Raw genomic sequence first — 19,449 nt, 5'->3', positions numbered from 1 at the left:
TCCTTAGCCGTGTGCGGTGCCCCCTGCCACCATATTCTACCTTGATCATATCGTTGTAGTGCTTAGGCGAAGCCCTGCGTCGGTAGTACATCATCATCGTCACCACGCCGTTGTGCTGACGGAACTCATCCCCGAAGCTTTGCTGGATCGGAGCCCGGGGAGCGTCATCGAGCTGTACATGTGCTAAGAACTTGGAGGTGCCGGAGTAACGGTGCTTGGATCGGTCGGATCGGGAAGACGTATGACTACTTCCTCTACGTTGTGTCAACACTTCCGTTGCGATCTACGAGGGTACGTAGATAACACTCTCCCCTCTTGTTGCTATGCATCACCATGATCTTGCGTGTGCGTAGGAAATTTTTTGAAATTACTGCGTTCACCAACAGTTTCTGAACCCAAGGCTCTCTTTCTTTACCATGTTTCCTAGCAACAAAGTCTTTCTTATCATAACGTTGATTCTTTGATTGTGGGTTATCAAGATCAACAGCAGGTTCAATTTCTACATCATTATCATTACTAGGTTGAGCATCATTATGAACATCATCATTAGCATTTTCATTAGGTTCATGTTCATTGCCAGATTGTGTTTCAGCATCAGACATAGAGATATCATTTGGATTATCAGATGGTTCAACACTAGGTTCACTAGAAGTTTGCATAGTTCTATCATTTTTCTTTTTCTTCTTTTTAGAAGAACTAGGTGCATCAATATTATTTCTCTGAGAATCTTGCTCAATTCTCTTAGGGTGGCCATCCGGATACAAAGGTTCCCGAGTCATTCTACCAGTTCTAGTAGCCACTTTAACAGCATAATCATTTTTCTTACTATTCATCTCATTGAGCAATTCGTTTTGAGCTTTAAGTACTTGTTCTACTTGAGTGGTAACCATAGAAGCATGTTTGCTAACAAGTTTAAGTTCACCTCTAATATTATCCATATAATCACCCAAGTATTTAATCATATCAGCATCTTGTTTTAATTGTCTACCAAAATAAGCATTGAAGTCTTCTTGCTTAAACATAAAATTATCAAACTCATCCAAGCATTGACTAGCAATTTTAGTAGGAGGGATTTCAGCTCTATCATATCTATAGAGAGAATTTACCTTTACTACCTGTGTCGGGTTATCGAGGTCTGGAGGTTCTTCAATAAGTAAAGGATCAAGATCATATGTTTCTTCGGCAGGCGGTAAATTAAGACCATGTATTTCTTCAATAGGAGGTAAATTCTTAACATCTTCAGCTTTAATACCTTTTTCTTTCATAGATTTCTTTGCCTCTTGCATATCTTCAGGACTGAGAAATAGAAGACCTCTCTTCTTCGGAGTTGGTTTAGGAATAGGATCATTAATTGAAGCAGGAGCTGGCTCAGGAGGTGCCCAATTATTTCCATTTGTCAACATATTATTCAATAAGATTTCAGCTTCATCCGGTGTTCTTTCCCTGAAAAGAGAACCAGCACAACTATCCAGGTAATCTCTAGAAGCATCGGTTAGTCCATTATAAAAGATATCAAGTATTTCATTTTTCTTAAGAGGATGATCATGCAAAGCATTAAGTAACTTGAGAAGCCTCCCCCAAGCTTGTGGGAGACTCTCTTCTTTAATTTGCACAAAGGTGTATATTTCCTTTAAAGCCGCTTGTTTCTTATGAGCAGGGAAATATTTAGCAGAGAAGTAGTAAATCATATCCCGGGGGCTACGCACACAACCAGGATCAAGAGAATTAAACCATATCTTAGCATCACCCTTTAATGAGAACATAAATATTTTAAGGATATAAAAGTAGCGAGATCTCTCATCATTAGTGAACAGGTTGGCTATATCATTTAATTTAGTAAGATGTGCCACAATAGTTTCAGATTCATAGCCATGAAAAGGATCAGATTCAACTAAATTAATTATATCAGGATCAACAGAGAATTCATAATCCTTATCAGTAACACAGATAGGTGAAGTAGCAAAAGCAGGGTCAGGTTTCATCCTAGCATTTAGAGATTGCTTATTCCATTTAGCTAATAACCTTTTGAGTTCATATCTATCTTTGCAAGCTAAAATAGCTAAAGAAACTTCTTGATCAAATAAATAACGCTTAGGAATAACAAGTGATTCTTCATCATCACTTTCATCATCATAATCAAATTCAATATTTTCAATCTCTCTAGCCCTAGCAAGTCGTTCCTCGAGAAAATCACCAAGTGGCACAGTAGTATCAAGCATAGAAGTAGTTTCATCATAAGTATCATGTATAGCAGAAGTAGCATCATCAATAACATGCGACATATCAGAACGAATAGCAGAAGCAGGTTTAGGTGTCGCAAGCTTACTCATAACAGAAGGTGAATCAAGTGCAGAGCTAGATGGCAGTTCCTTACCTCCCCTCGTAGTTGAGGGATAAATTGTTGTCTTAGCGTCTTTCAAATTCTTCATAGTGTAGATCAGATATAAATCCCAAGTGACTCAAAGAATAGAGTTATGCTCCCCGGCAACGACGCCAGAAATTAGTCTTGATAACCCACAAGTATAGGGGATCGCAATAGCTTTCGAGGGTAGAGTATTCAACCCAAATTTATTGATTCGACACAAGGGGAGCCAAAGAATATTCTCAAGTAATAGCAGTTGAGTTGTCAATTCAACCACACCTGGAAACTTAGTATCTGCAGCAAAGTGTTTAGCAGCAAAGTAATATGATAGTGGTGGTAACGGTAACAAAAGAGTAATGAAAGCAAAGTAATATTTTTTGGTATTATGTAGTGATTGTAACAATAGCAACGGGAAAGTAAATAAGCGTAAACCAGTATATGGAAAGCTCGTAGGCATCAGATCAATGATGGATAATTATGCCGGATGTGGTTCATCATGTAATAGTCATAACATAGGGTGACACAGAACTAGCTCCAATTCATCAATGTAATGTAGGCATGTATTCCGAATATAGTCATACATGCTTATGGAAAAGAACTTGCATGACATCTTTTGTCCTACCCTCCTGTGGAAGCGGGGTCCTAATGGAAACTAAGGGATATTAAGGCCTCCTTTTAATAGAGAACCGGAACAAAGCATTAGCACATAGTGAATACACGAACTCCTCAAACTACGGTCATCACTGGTAAGTATCCCGATTATTGTCACTTCGGGGTTAACGGATCATAACACATAATAGGTGACTATAGATAGGATCAAGAACTCTCATATATTGATGAAAACATAATAGCTTCAGATCTGTAATCATGGCACTCGGGCCCTAGTGACAAGCATTAAGCATAGCAAAGTCATAGCAACATCAATCTCAGAACATAGTGGATACTAGGGATCAAACCCTAACAAAACTAACTTGATTACATGGTAAATCTCATCCAACCCATCACCGTCCAGCAAGCCTACGATGGAATTACTCACGCACGGCGGTGAGCATCATGAAATTGGTGATGGAGGATGGTTGATGATGATGACGGCGATGAATCCCCCTCTCCGGAGCACCGAATGGACTCCAGATCAACCCCTCGAGTGGTTTTAGGGCTTCGCGGTGGCTCCGTATCGTAAAATGCGATGAAATCTTCTCTTCTATTTTTTTTCTCCCCGAAAGCAAATATATAGAGTTGGAGTTGGAGTCGGGAGGTCTCCAGGGGGCCCATGAGGTAGGGGGCCGCGCCCTAGGGGGGGAGTGCCCCCCCCACCCTCGTGGACAGGGCGTGGGCCCCCTGGTCTTCATCTTTGGCGAGGAATTTTTATTATTTATTGTAAGATATTCCGTGGAGTTTCAGGTCATTCCAAGAACTTTTGTTTTCTGCACATAAAACAACATCATGGCAGTTCTGCTGAAAACAATGTCAGTCCTGGTTAGTTCCATTCAAATCAGACAAGTTATAGTCCAAAACAAGGGCAAAAGTGTTTGGAAAAGTAGATACAGTGGAGACGTGTCAGCTTGCTGGACGGTGATGGGTTGGATGTGATTTATCATGTAATCGAGTTAGTTTTGTTAGGGTTTGATCCCTAGTATCCACTATGTTCTGAGATTGATGTTGCTATGACTTTGCTATGCTTAATGCTTGTCAGTAGGGCCCGAGTGCCATGATTTCAGATCTGAACCTATTATGTTTTCATCAATATATGAGAGTTCTTGATCCTATCTTGCAAGTCTATAGTCACCTACTATGTGTTATGATCCGGCAACCCCGAAGTGACAATAATCGAGACCACTCCCAGTGATGACCGTAGTTTGAGGAGTTCATGTAGTCACTATGTGTTAATGCTTTGGTCCGGTACTCTATTAAAAAGAGGCCTTAATATCCCTGTTTCCGCTAGGACCTCGCTGCCACGGGAGGGTAGGACAAAAGATGTCATGCAAGTTCTTTTCCATAAGCACGTATGACTATATTCGGAATACATGCCTACATTACATTGATGAATTGGAGCTAGTTCTGTGTCACCCTAGGTTATGACTGTTACATGATGAACTGCATCCGGCATAATTCTCCATCACCGATCCATTGCCTACGAGCTTTCCATATATTGTTCTTCGCTTATTTACTTTTCCGTTGCTATTATTACCATCACTATAAAACACCAAAAATATTACTTTTGCTACCCTTACCTTTTACCACTGTTGCCACTACTATCATATTACTTTGCTACTAAACACTTTGCTGTAGATATTAAGTTTCCAGGTATGGTTGAATTGACAACTCAACTGCTATTACTTGAGAATATTCTTTGGCTCCCCTTGTGTCGAATCAATAAATTTGGGTTGAATACTCTACCCTCGAAAACAGTTGCGATCCCCTATACTTGTGGGTTATCAAGACTATTTTCTGGCGCCGTTGCCGGGGAGCATAGCTCTATTGTTTGAGTCACTTGGGATTTATATCTGCTTATCATTATGAAGAACTTGAAAGATCCAAGAACCAAGATTTATCCCTCAACTGCGAGGGGAGGTAAGGAACTGCCATCTAGCTCTGCACTTGATTCACCTTCTGTTTTGAGTAAGCTTGCGACACCTAAACCTGCTTCTGCTATTCATTCTGATATGTCGCATATTATTGATGATGCCACTTCTGCTATGCATGATACTTATGATGAAACTACTTCTATGCTTGATACTACTGTGCCACTTGGTGAATTTCTTGATGAACAACTTGCTAGGGTTAGAGAGAATGAAATTATTGAAACTGATAATATTGATGAAAGTGATGATGAAGACTCTCCCCCTAATAAATATGAATTGCCTGTTGTTCCTGAGGGTTATGTTATGGATGAAGAAGCTACTAGAGCTATTTTAGCTTGCAATGATAGATATGATCTAAAGAGGTTATTAGCTAAATGGAAGCAGCTATCTCTTAATGCTAGAATGAAACCTGACCCTACTTTTGCCACTTCACCTATCTGTGTTACTGATAAGGATTATGAATTTTGTGTCGATCTGGATATAATTACTTTGGTTGAATCTGATCCTTTTTATGGCTATGAATCTGAAACTGTTGTGGCACATCTTACTAAATTAAATGATATAGCTACCCTGTTCACTAACGATGAGAGAACTCGCTACTTTTATATCCTTAAAATATTTCCATTCTCATTAAAGGGTGATGCTAAGATATGGTTTAATTCTCTTGATCCTGGTTGTGTGCGTAGTCCCTAGGATATGATTTACTACTTCTCTGCTAAATATTTCCCTGCTCATAAGAAACAAGCTGCTTTAAGGGATATATATAATTTTGTGCAAATTGAAGAAGAGAGTCTCCCACAAGCTTGGGGGAGGCTTCTCTAATTACTTAATGCTTTACCTGATCATCCTCTTAAGAAAAATGAAATACTTGATATCTTTTATAATGGACTAACCGATGCTTCCAGAGATTACCTGGATAGTTGTGCCGGTTCTGTTTTCAGGAAAAGAACACCAGATGAAGCTGAAATTCTATTAAATAATATGTTGACTAATGAAAATAATTGGACACTTCCTGAGCCTATTCCTAAACCAACTCCGAAGAAGAGGGGTATTCTATTTCTCAGTCCCGAGGACATGCAAGAGGCAAAGAAATCTATGAAAGAAAAAGGTATTAAAGCTGAAGATGTTAAGAATTTACCTCCTATTGAAGAACATGGTCTTAGTTTACCGCCTATCGAAGAAATGCATAATTTTAATCCATCTCCTATTGAAGAAACACATGGTCTTGATAACCCGACACAGGTAGTAACATTGTTGAGGAAATCGTTAACTGGTAGCTGCTCGGTCGGCTGGTCAGTAGAGGATTAATAGGCTAATCAGCAAGTTAATCGGCCATTTAATCAATTAATCAGACGATTTATCAGGTAATCGGCTACTCGGGGACCCTATCAGTAGGGATTAATCGGCAAGTTAACTGGTTAATCGGATGAATTCTTGAACAGGGGGTAGTAAAGGTAAATTCTCTCTATAGATATGATAAAGCTGAAATTCCATTTACTAAGTTTGCTAGCCCATGCGTAGACGAGTTTGATAAATTTATGGTTAAGCAAGAAGACTTCAATGCTTATTTTGGTAGAGAATTAAAACGCAGTGCTGATGTGCTTGAACACTTGGGTGATTATATGGCTAATGTCAAAGGTGAACTTAAACTTATTAGTAAACATGCTTCTATGGTTACCACTCAAGTAGAACAAGTACTTAAAGCTCAAAATGATTTTCTCAATGAATTGAATAGTAAGAATAATGACTATGTTGTTAGAGTGGCTACTAGAACTGGTAAAATGACTCGGGAACCTTTGTATCCTGAAGGCCACCCTAAGAGAATTGAGCAAGATTCTCAGAGAAATAATATAGATGCACCTAGTCCTTCTAAAAGGAAGAAAAAGAAGAATGATAGGACTTTGCATGCTTCTAGTGAACCTATTACTGAAACACATGAGAATCCAAATGATATTTCTATTTCTGATGCTGAAACACAATCTGGTAATGAACCTGAAACTAGTGATAATGTTAATGATAATGTTCATGTTGATGCTCAACCTAGCAATGATAATGATATAGAAATTGAACCTGTTGTTGATCTTGATAACCCACAATCAAAGAATCAACGTTATGATAAGAGAGACTTTGTTGCTAGGAAACATGGTAAAGAAAGACAACCATGGGTTCAGAAACCCATGCCTTTTCCTCCCAAACCATCCAAGAAAAAGGATGATGAGGATTTTGAGCGCTTTGCTGAAATGATTAGACCTATCTTTTTGCGTATGAGATTAACTGATATGCTTAAAATGAATCCTTATGCTAAGTACATGAAAGAAAATTTTTACTAATAAAACACTACAGGAAACAGGTAATTCGCCGTCTGTGGATCACAGACGGCAAATACCTAATTCTAGACGGCAAAGACTTTGTCGTCAGGAAGCAAATGGCAAAGATAAATCGGCAAAGAATACTTTGTCGTCTATTGTTTGTCGGGATGACGGCAAAGAGTTTGCCGTCTGTCAATATGGTTTGCCATCAGTAGACTAGCTAGACGGCAAAATATGCCAACAGACGGAGCGGTCGCGTTGATGGACGGCATCAAGTACTTTGCTGTCAGTTACGCTATGTCTTTGCTGTCTTCCTTGTATGCCCAGACGGCAAAGCAAAGATTTTCTTAATAGAAAATATCTAATCTGTACACAATATCCATACACAATGCACATGTGGACTGAAGAAACATACGCGGTGAAGGAAACATACGAACAAGGAACTGCTTAAGTGCTTATACATATGAAATGGTTACACTTTACATGAAGGACCTCCACATAGAAAAACAATAAATGAGTCCTTCTTTCTTGCAAGAAGAACCTTACAAAAAATTGTAAGAAAGCAATCGAGTCTTCGTCTTCTCCTGGGCAAGGCAGGGCCGGCGGTGTGGCTGGGGTGCGGCGGTGCTGACATGGCGAGGCAGGGAGGTCCGGCGGGGTCATGGGCATCAGATCCGGCGATGGTTGCTCGACCTCGATCGGATCTGCAGGGTCGTGCGCGACGTCAGGAGCTCGGGTGGCGGCAGCGTGAAGGACCTCCATGGCCAGCTCCTGCGGAAGAGAGAACTTCGTGTGAGAGGGAAATAAATGAGGAAAGGGAGAAGAGCTCGGGCCGCGGTGTATGGTGGCCGGCCGGTGGGAGTTCGTGGTCGACGGGAGGCGGACGCGGACGGACGCTTCTGGTGGAGGTGGCGACGGGAGGCCGGCGCCGCGTAGGCAAGGGGAGACGGGCGACCGCGCCTGGGCGACGGGGCACCCGGCCGGCACAGTTGAGGCGATGGGCGACAGGCCGGCGCGCCGGAGGCGACTGGAGGCGGGGCCGACCGCGCTGGATGGGCACCGGGCCGGCACAGCAGAGCCGACGGGCGATGGAGGGGGCCGGCTGGACCGGAAGCGACTAGAGGCGGGGCCGGCCACGCCGGTGGCGAGTAGAGGCGGGGCCGTTGCCTCCCTGCTCGCCTGCGCCGGCCATGGATGTGTGCTAGATGTGTTGTGTGGTGTGTAGTGTGCGTGTGTGGGTGGGGTGGTGCGTGCGTTAGTGGGTGTGTGGTGTGTAGTGTGCGTGGGTGGGTGGGGTGGGGTGTGGGTTAGTGGGTGGGTGGGCCTAGCTAGGTAGTGCGTGTGTTAGGATGGGTAGGTTGGGCCGGTGGGTTTTGGCTGGGCTGGCACGTCATCGATCCGCGGGATCGATCCGCGTGATGTGTTTCTTCTTTGCCGTCTATGATTTTTTATTACAGACGGCAAAGAGTATACTTTGCCGTCTACAAAAAAAACACAGACGGCAAAGATGTTTGCCGTGTGTAATTATTTATTACAAACGGCAAAGTGTATATTTTGCCGTCTGTAATAAAAAATGTAGACGGCAAAGATGTTTGATGTCTGTGTTTTTTATTGCAGACGGCAAAGTGAGCTCTTCGCCGTTTGTGTTTTTTTCCACAGACGGCAAAGTATATTTTACCGTCAGTTTTTCTTTGCCGTCTATTGATGACGGCAAACCCTTTCTTTGCCGTCTTGCCCGACGAAAAGCTGACGGCAAAGCTGCCTACTGACGGCAAATTAGTTGTTTCCCGTAGTGAAAGAAAGATACCGGAAGCTGAAATTTCCACCATGCTTGCTAATTATACTTTTAAGGGTGGAATACCAAAGAAACTTGGAGATCCAGGAGTACCCACTATACCATGCTCCATTAAAAGAAACTATGTTAAAACTGCTTTATGTGATCTTGGAGCCGGTGTTAGTGTTATGCCTCTCTCTTTATATCGTAGACTTGATTTGAATGGTTGACACCTACTGAAATATCTTTGCAAATATCGTAGGCTTGCTGGACGGTGATGGGTTGGATGAGATTTATCATGTAATCGAGTTAGTTTTGTTAGGGTTTGATCCCTAGTATCCACTATGTTCTGAGATTGATGTTGCTATGACTTTGCTATGCTTAATGATTTTCACTAGGGCCCGAGTGCCGTGATTTCAGATCTAAACCTATTATGTTTTCATCAATATATGAGAGTTCTTGATCCTATCTTGCAAGTCTATAGTCACCTACTATGTGTTATGATTCGGCAACCCCGAAGTGACAATAATAGGGACCACTCTCGGTGATGACCGTAGTTTGAGGAGTTCATGTATTCACTATGTGTTAATGCTTTGGTCCGGTACTCTATTAAAAGGAGGCCTTAATATCCCTTAGTTTCCGCTAGGACCCTGCTGCCACGGGAGGGTAGGACAAAAGATGTCATGCAAGTTCTTTTCCATAAGCACGCATGACTATATTCGGAATACATGCCTACATTACATTGATGAATTGGAGCTAGTTCTGTGTCACCCTAGGTTATGACTATTACATGATGAACCGCATCCGGCATAATTCTCCATCACCGATCCATTGCCTACGAGCTTTCGATATATTGTTCTTCGCTTATTTACTTTTCCGTTGCTATTATTACCATCACTATAAAACACCAAAAATATTACTTTTGCTACCGTTACCTTTTATCACCGTTGCCACTACTATCATATTACTTTTCTACTAAACACTTTGCTGCAGATATTAAGTTTCCAGGTGTGGTTGAATTGACAACTCAGCTGCTAATACTTGAGAATATTCTTTGGCTCCCCTTGTGTCGAATCAATAAATCTGGGTTGAATACTCTACCCTCGAAAACTGTTGCGATCCCCTATACTTGTGGGTTATCAGCACCAGTCGCACTCCCCCGGGAGACTTTCGTCGTCCGAGTACGCCATTTCCTATGTTCATAATTGAAATATTAAACTTGTACAATTAAATACATGTACTAAAAAACCTAAATTAGATCATTATTATTCATCACGGGCTCACTATCGATTTGTCGAGTCTTTTCTTGAAAACTCTCAGCTCACGTGGTGTACATATTCGACCATCGGTGATGGTAACTCCTCCTTTCATTCCCGAGTGCATTACACCAAATTGTCTAGCACACAGGAATGAAGGAGAAGCTACCCCCACGACAATAGTCGGGATTCTTCGTCCTCTCATATATATATGGTGGAGACTCTCCCTCACTGATTCCTCTCTGACATTTGCGACCGTCGGTGATGGTACCTCCTCCTTTCATTCCCGAGTGCATTACACCAAATTGTCTAGCACACGGGAACGAAGGAGAAGCTACCCCCACGACAACAGTCGGGATTCTTCGTCCTCTCATATATGGTGGAGACTCGACCGACTTAAAATCAACCCGAAATATCATTTAATTATCTTTCTAAAAAAGGACATATCGAGTGCCTGAAATTTGCCAGAACAGAAATATAGATGTTTTTATCTACATTATATGAGCATTCAAACTTGATGGCCATTACATTTCAATGGATGAAAATATGAGCAAAAACATTTCAAAATATCTTATAGGACAATATTGACATGGAGATTTGGCTGGTCTCACCTCGAGGTCGGAGGGGGGTCGGTGACGCGGACGACGGCAGGGATGATGGAGGGGGCTCCTAGATTTCTGTAGAAACAAAAACCCTATAAGCTATCAACTAATCAAATGCATACACCTTGCATAGTGCTCTCCAATTTTAGCATTCAAAGTAGGAGTAGTTTTTCAATTTGAGCACTCAATAAGCAAAACCAAATCCTAAAATAAAGTAGTATTCAAATTAGGATGCATTCAATTATAAGCAAAACTACATCATCTCTTGCGTCCGTACATCGTCGAATATTATCACTAATACACCTCGAATACTATCATACATATAGCATCGCTAATACAGCTCGAACCATAGCGCCCGACGGGTATCGGCGCGGGCGGTGAACACCCAAAGAGAAGGAACCATCACAGGATCATAGCTCCAATGAGATCCCTGAAGAACATGCCAGGTATTGTCGAACCTGCCCTCCAACGCAACCATGTAGCGTCGGACGTGCTCGTCCTCCTCGCTGACACAGTGATGTACCACCTCCGCGGTGTCCGGAAGCCTCGGCACCGTCACTGGCCCACGTGTCCGCCACCAAACAAGAATCGGGTCAACGACGGGCTGGCTCCTCACCAACTTACGCCCCCGGAAGGTAGCACCCCCCAATACCAGCCCGACGGAGCCCAGTCCCAGACATGGCCCCTCTGATCAAGCCGGCCTCCTCCGCCGAGTCGAGGACGAGGATGCGGGATAGGCATAGTCGACTTCGATGCGGGAATAATTGCTTGAACTAAAATAATAAACTAGTTCTATTAATTTTCTTGCTAAAAATAAACTACTTCTATAGTAAAATAAAGTAGTTTTATTAAATCAACTAGTTCAACTACTAAGCACTTACTATAAATAAAAAAAAGTAGTAATTACTAAAAATAAAGTACTTCTATAGTAAAATAAAGTAGTTTTATTAAATCAACTAGTTCAACTACTAAGCACTTACTGTAAATAAAATAAAGTAGTACTTATTAAAAATAAACTACTTCTATAGTAAAATAAAGTACTTTTATTAAATCAACTAGTTCAACTACTAAGCACTTACTATAAATAAAATAAAGTAGTACTTACTAAAAATAAACTACTTCTATAGTAAAATAAAGTAGTTATATTAAATCAACTAGTTCAACTACTAAGCACTTACTATAAATAAAATAAAGTAGTACTTACTAAAAATAAACTAGTTTAACTAGTTCTATTATTTATCGACCCCTCCCTTCATGTCGAAGTTAACGGGGAGGGGGTATATCGACAACGACATACCCAATAAAAAATAAGAAGAGGAAGAAGGAGAAAAAAAAGAGGAGAAGAAGAAAGGAATAAAGAAGAAGATCGAAGAAAAAAAAGAATTAAAAAAGGAGAAGAAGAAAGGAATAGAGTCCTCCTCTATTTCATTCTTCTTTTCCTCTTTTTTTCTCTTCTTTTTTCCTCTTCTTATTTATTTCTCCACTTCTTCCTCTCCTCTTCTTCTCCTTCTTCTTCTCCTTCTTCCTCTTCTTATTTTCCTTTTTCCTCTCCTTCTTTTTCTTCTTCTTCCTTCTTCCTTTTTTCTTCCTTTTTATTATTTTACTTTTTCCTCTCCGATCCACTAACCTAGAATCTACTATCCTAAAATGCATAACGGTAGAACTAATAACCTAAAATGCACTAAATCAACTAACCTTAAATGTAACTTTTGCAACACTATTTTTTTCTAAATATGCATATATATACAAAAATTGACAAAAAAAATTCTATGAACAAAAAAAACATACATCAATGCATACATATCCATGGCTCATACATACATCTGCATATATATACATCAATGAATAACAAAAAAGTGTATGAAAAAACTAGAGAGCAGGCAGGGGCGGCAACACAGGGGAAGGGAGGGGCTCACTGGGCGGCAACGGCGAGGTCGGGGCAGGGGTGGCGCGGGGCGGCTGAAAGCACAAATGCTCTCCAGGTGGTTTTGGTAATTAATGTCAACATATCTCTTGTTGGACTAACGTTATTATCTAGGATGTTTCAGATAAGTTCAACAATGGAGTGGCATGGACTAAAGGTTGTGGGAACTCCTTCAAGATGCTAAGGACAAAGGATTGGCTAAAGCTTCAAGCTCAGGACTCTTCATTTTACACTTTTAGTGATCCAAGATCACATTGAGTCCATAGGAAAAGCTAATACTATCAAGGAGGGGTGAGGTGTTGATAATGAGCCTCTTGCTCAAGTGCTTAATGATATGCTCCAAAATCCTCAGCTACTTTCCCACTTCCACATATGACCTAAACCCAAAGCCAAACTCGGACCTACCGATTCTTTCTATCCGGCGCCACCGAGTTTCACTTGTCACTTAGCCATTGCCAAACCCTAATCAATTCGGTCTCACCGATGGGATCTCGGCCTCACCGAGATGGGCTTGCAAACTCTCTGGTACCTGTTGCAATATCTTCGGTCCCACCGAGATATGCAATCGGTCCCACCGAGTTTGCTTGGCCAACTCTCTGTTTCGCTTATTACCCAAATCGGTCCCACCGAGTTTGAGTAATCGGTCAAACCGAGTTTTGGATTTCCCCTAACCCTAGCACATCGGTCCCACCGAGTTGTTCTAGTCGGTCCCACCGAGAATCACTAACGGTCACTAGGTTTACTATTTCGGTCCGACCGAGTTTGTTGATTCGGTCCCACCGAGATTGGAAAACTGTGTGTAACGGTTGGATTTCGTGTGGAGGCTATATATACCCCTCCACCTTCTCTTCATTCAAAGAGAGAGCCATCATACTAAGCCTACACTTCCAGCATCCTATTTCTGAGAAAGAACTACCTACTCATGTGTTGAGACCAAGATATTCCATTCCTACCATATGAATCTTGATCTCTAGCCTTCCCCAAGTTGCTTTCCACTCAAATCTTCTTTCCATCAGATCCAAATCCTATGAGAGAGAGTTGAGTGTTGGGGAGACTATCATTTGAAGCACAAGAGCAAGGAGTTCATCATCAACACACCATTTGTTACTTCTTGGAGAGTGGTGTCTCCTAGATTGGCTAGGTGTCACTTGGGAGCCTCCGACAAGATTGTGGAGTTGAACCAAGGAGTTTGTAAGGGCAAGGAGATCGCCTACTTCGTCAAGATCTACCGCTAGTGAGGCAAGTCCTTCGTGGGCGATGGCCATGGTGGGATAGACAAGGTTGCTTCTTCGTGGACCCTTCGTGGGTTGAGCCCTCCGTGGACTCGCGCGACCGTTACCCTTCGTGGGTTGAAGTCTCCATCAACGTGGATGTAGGATAGCACCACCTATCCGAACCACGGGAAAAACATCCGTGTCTCCAATTGCGTTTGAATTCTCCAAACCCTTCCCTTTACATTCTTGCAAGTTGCATGCTTTACTTTCCGCTGCCTATACACTCTTTGCATACTTGCTTGATATGTATTGTGAATGTTGAAATTATGCCTAAACTCCACTTAAACCGAAAAGCTTAAAAATTGCAACTTTAGCATTGAGTGTCTAATCACCCCCCTCTAGACACACCTACTTCTAGATCCTACAGCGGCGTGGGACGGCGTCGGAGGGGCGCGGGACGGCGCGTGACGACGGCGAGGTAGAGGGCAGCCTGGCGGCGTCGTCGGGCGGGATCGAAGAACTGAAGGAAAATTTTCACAATTGTTGATTATATAGACAGAGCATTGGTCCCGGATCATGGCACCAATCGGGACCAATGCCCCCTTTAGTCCCGGTTGGTGCCACCAACCGGGACCAAAGGTCTCTTTTCAGCAGCCCAAATGGTGGGAAGCAGAGACATTGGTCCCGGATCATGGCACCAATCGGGACCAATGCCCCCTTTAGTCCCGGTTGGTGACACGATCCATGACCAAAGGTGGGTATTGGTCCCGGTTGGTGTCACCAACCGGGATGAAAGGGTAGTGCTGCTGCCGCGGCCAGAACTTTAGTCCCACCTCGCTAGTTGAGAGGGGCTCGGAGTGGTTTATAAGCCCCACTCCCGCTGCCCTCTCAAGCTCCTCTTTTCAGCAACTTCACCCACTCCGTATGCCTCTCGACATACAATTTTATTTTATTTTTTGGTTTTTTGGCAAAACTAAGGGCATGTACAGTAATTTATAAGACATTTTTATCTTAAAACTTGCATGTAATTTAGAGACGATAATAAAAGCATGTTTATAATGGGTTATCTCTTAGTCTTATATTCAACAACTAGTTATTTCTAAAAATATGATGAGACATAACTAAACCTCTTTATGTGGGGATGAATCTGTTTCTACGTTTTGCCACTTGGTTGAAAAAGACCCTGCGGTAAACTGGTTCACAGCACGTGTATTAAATTGGGATGTGGCCGTGTACAAAGGCTTGTGTGGCCGTATGTCCAGCGCGTAAATTTTCTTAACGTGTTTGCTTCTCTACCGTGTGGTTTTAGCCATTCAAGTTCTATGTGGGTCATGCGTTGCACTGAGTTGCAACCTTGCTATCGTCCTCGGCGCCGTTTCGGCCGCTTCGTCTAGGCATCCTGGTTTTTGTATACGCTGCCACTTGCATGGGCTAAGAGCAACTCTAGCAGATCCCGTATTTTGCCGAACTGCAAACTGTATTTACAGTTTGTACGGGACCGTTTATGCAGACTGAAAAATGCGGCGGCAGAACAGAAACCGCAAACAAACCCGTAATATTTAAGAAAAATTGTTTCACGCGAGAAATTTAAGTAACAGCTCGCCGGAGCTCGCTCGCATAGATAATTCTTCTTCGTGTAAGTTCGTACACATCATATACATACATATTAAAGGTCGCCGCACCTAGACAGGGCTTATGCTACCGTACCACTACAACAAAATTGTGCTCACCAGAGCTCCTACGGTAGCTGCCCACCGGCGGCATTCAGTCGGAGTCGGAGGAGTCGAGATCGACGTAGAGCTTCGCCTGCTCCGCCTTCATCACGCTCAGGTCAGCCTCCTTCAATGCGTGCGCCTGCGATGCCGTGACGCCCATCTCGAAGAAGAGCCGCTCGTATTATGCTAAGCGATCACTCATCTCTTAAATAAGAGAAGACAATCCTCTTCTTATGGTTTGTCTCACCTCCACCTCAACGTTTATCCTACATGACACTCTTAAGATAGCACCATTGTAGATGCCATAGCCGTCTGCAACCCACACCACGAACGAAAAAGGGGGCATGTCAAGGAGGCTAGAGAGGGAATGACACTCCTGAGAGAGTGGAAAGGAGGCGGTGGACAGGGAGGGGAAATTCTACGTGCATGCAAAATACAGCATATAAATATGCACCCCCCCCCCCCCCCCCCCCAGGAAGTTGCTCAAATATACACAATATTTATTCATCACAATTGCCCTTGCGTTGTATAAAAGGGAAGTTGCTTCAATAGATAAACTTTTAATTTTGAATTTTTTGGTCCATTTGTGATCAACCAACTAATAAACTAACTTAAAAAGGTTAAATATGCAACACATTTGTATATGTGAAGACTTTTCCTCTGATTATTATTTTGAAATAGATGTTGTGCACTTGAAGACTTTGGATAAAAGATCATTATTTTACATGATAATCAGGTCAAATTAATTGAATATCATGGTAACACAACATTGTAATAATTGTTTCTCAACTATAAGAACAAATAAAGTGAGGTTCTTCTATTTTTTTACCATGGTCTCTTCAAGCACGCTTCATAGAACGTTTCCAATGCCACAAATTCTGAGTTTAATCTCAACTCTAATTTTAGCTAATCCAATGAATTTAAGTTGCGACAACACATTTCTCGCAGAGTCAATGGGAGCCTTGGTACTGGTAGCAACAAGAGAAAACCAAGCCAGACCACTTCAAACTGTGGCAGACAATAGAATGAGTCGACAAAACCAAAGAGGGGCCAAAACAAAATTGATCAATCCACAACATTAAAATAGTCCTGAGGGTGAGTATGCGTGTCAACAGTGGAGAAGGCCTAGGGGGAGGGGGGAGGGGGGATGGGAGTATGGGACACATTTTAAAGGTGGCCCGGGGACGGTGTGGGAGTTGAAGGGGCATGTCACTGGCCCTAAAGTGCATGCATGTTCTTATATTTTGGTCCATATAAATGCCCCCATCAGTGTGTAATGAGTTTAAAGTGTTAGGGCATGTATAATGACGCTATCTTAGCACTGCCATGTAGGATAAATGCTGAGGTGGAGGAAAGAGAAACCAAATAAAAGACTTTGTCTTCTATTATCTAAGAGATGATTTCTTAACAACAAATCTCTCACCACATTTTTAGGAACTAGAGATACGGTTAAAAGATCATCCATTGTGCATCATTTTTTTTGTCATCTCTAGTTTACATGGCACGATTAAGATAAGATTATCATATCAATTATTGTACATGCCCTTAGATTGCATGCATACAGTCGTGCTCATTGTAGATTGTGAAGATCGTTCATATACATACACTCGTGGCCAGTTTGAAGACCAATATAGAGACATGCATAGTAAGCTAAGGCAACTCTACTAATCCTCGTGTTGCGCACGTGCTAGCACGAGCAAGGGAAGGCGTGCAGCACGCGGACCATGCGGCGGGAATGAAAAAAAATATTAGGGCTCCTTTGATTTGTAGGATTTTTGTAGGAATTTATAATATAAGATTTGCAAAGGAAAAATTTCTTTGAAGCCCTTTGGTTTGTAGGAATGGATTCCTATTCCTATGTAGGATAGAAATCGATCCTTCACATTTTGGAGGAAAAAAAACATTAGCCTAGACTCAATGAAAAAAAATCCTATCCTATGCACCAAATGTTATCTCTTTCTCTATTGAAATTGATCACTTCCTATGATTTTCCTAATCCTATAAAATCCCTATCCTATGAACCAAAGAAGGCCTTAGCATTTCAATGGGTGGCTTGTCATTCCATCTAAACCGGAGCTCAGACACTCTTTTGGACGCAGAGCCAATCCAACACACTCCGTGTATCTCTCGGCATCCAAATTTTTGCTGAATTTGGCGTAAAATTATGCCGTCTTCAACTGCAAATGCAACTAAAATTTAAAAAGCATTAATGAAAGTATTGTTCTATAACTAGAAATTGTAAAGGTATTGGTATATTAATGTTCAGAAAGTTGTAATCTAGCTCGAGCTCCATGGTACTCTCATGAATAGTAAAATTGAAAAAAATAGTAAAAAAATCTGAAATTTTGTGGCATTGTTTATGACCAAATGTCTTACATACTTGCAAAATTTGGTGCCCGCGTGACATCCTACGAGTTCAAGAAAAAAAAAGTTCTTCTCAAAGTGCACACAAGTTTGAGCACCAATTCTTTTTTGTCTGAGGTCATAGACTGTTATTTGGCCACAAAATTTGCAAGCACCTACAACATTTGGTCATAATCAATGCCACAAAATTTCAAACTTTTATTGATTTGTTTACTATTTTTTACCTTTCATGGGAGTATCATGGAACTCGAGCTCTGAAAGACCACACTCATTAATGGTTGGACGAACAATATTTTGGCTTTAGAAGGAAATGATAAATTTAGAGCAACTCCAATGCGGCGACCCATTTCGTCTGCACGCGTCCGTTTGGGTCGGCGCCGATAGAAAATCGGCCCAACGCACCGACATAAACGGACGTGCGTCCGCTTTTCGTCCGCCTGCTGACCCATTCCCCGCCCATTTTTGAGTCTCATTTGCGTCGGCAAGGACACAAAACGGACGCCATTCCAATAGCAAATCCTCACCTGCCTACTTCATCGTGATGTCGACGCCCATTTTTCTGGTTCCTCTGCCAACTGCCGGTGCTGCAACATCCCCCCTACAACACCGCCACCTCCGTCATCGCCGCCGCCACCATCGTCGCCGCCGCCGGTGATCCGAAAGCATCCCACCCCTGATACGTCTCCGTCGTGTCTATAATTTTTGATTGTTCCATGCCAATATTCTACAACTTTCATATACTTTTGGCAACTTTTTATACTATTTTTGGGACTAACATATTGATCCAGTGCCCAGTGCCAGTTCCTGTTTGTTGCATGTTTTTTGTTTTGCAGAATATCCATATCAAACGGAGTCCAAACGGGATAAAAACTGACCGAGATTTTTTTGAAATATATATATGATTTTTGGGAAGAAAAATCCACGTGAGACGGTGCCCAAGGGGGCCACGAGGCAGGGGGCGCGCCCCTGACCCTCGTGGCCACCCCATAAGGCGGTTGATGCCCTTCTTTCGCCGCAAGAAAGCTAATATCCGGATAGAGATCGTGTTAAAATTTCAGCCCAATCGGAGTTACGGATCTCTGGGAATATAAGAAACGGTGGAAGGGCAGAATCTGAGAACGCAGAAACAGAGAGAGACAGAGAGACAGATCCAATCTCGGAGGGGCTCTCGCCCCTCCCATGCCATGGAGGCCAAGGACCAGAGGGGAAACCCTTCTCCCATCTAGGGAGGAGGTCAAGGAAGAAGAAGACGAAGGGGCCCCCTCTCCCCTTCTCTTCCGGTGGCGCCGGAACGCTGTCGTGGCCATCATCATCATCACCGCGATCTACACCAACACCTCCGCCATC

The sequence above is a fragment of the Triticum urartu genome, chromosome 7 (genome assembly GCF_003073215.2).
Source record: "Triticum urartu cultivar G1812 chromosome 7, Tu2.1, whole genome shotgun sequence".
In the NCBI taxonomy this organism is placed as follows: domain Eukaryota; kingdom Viridiplantae; phylum Streptophyta; class Magnoliopsida; order Poales; family Poaceae; genus Triticum; species Triticum urartu.
This window is presented reverse-complemented; position numbering follows the sequence as displayed.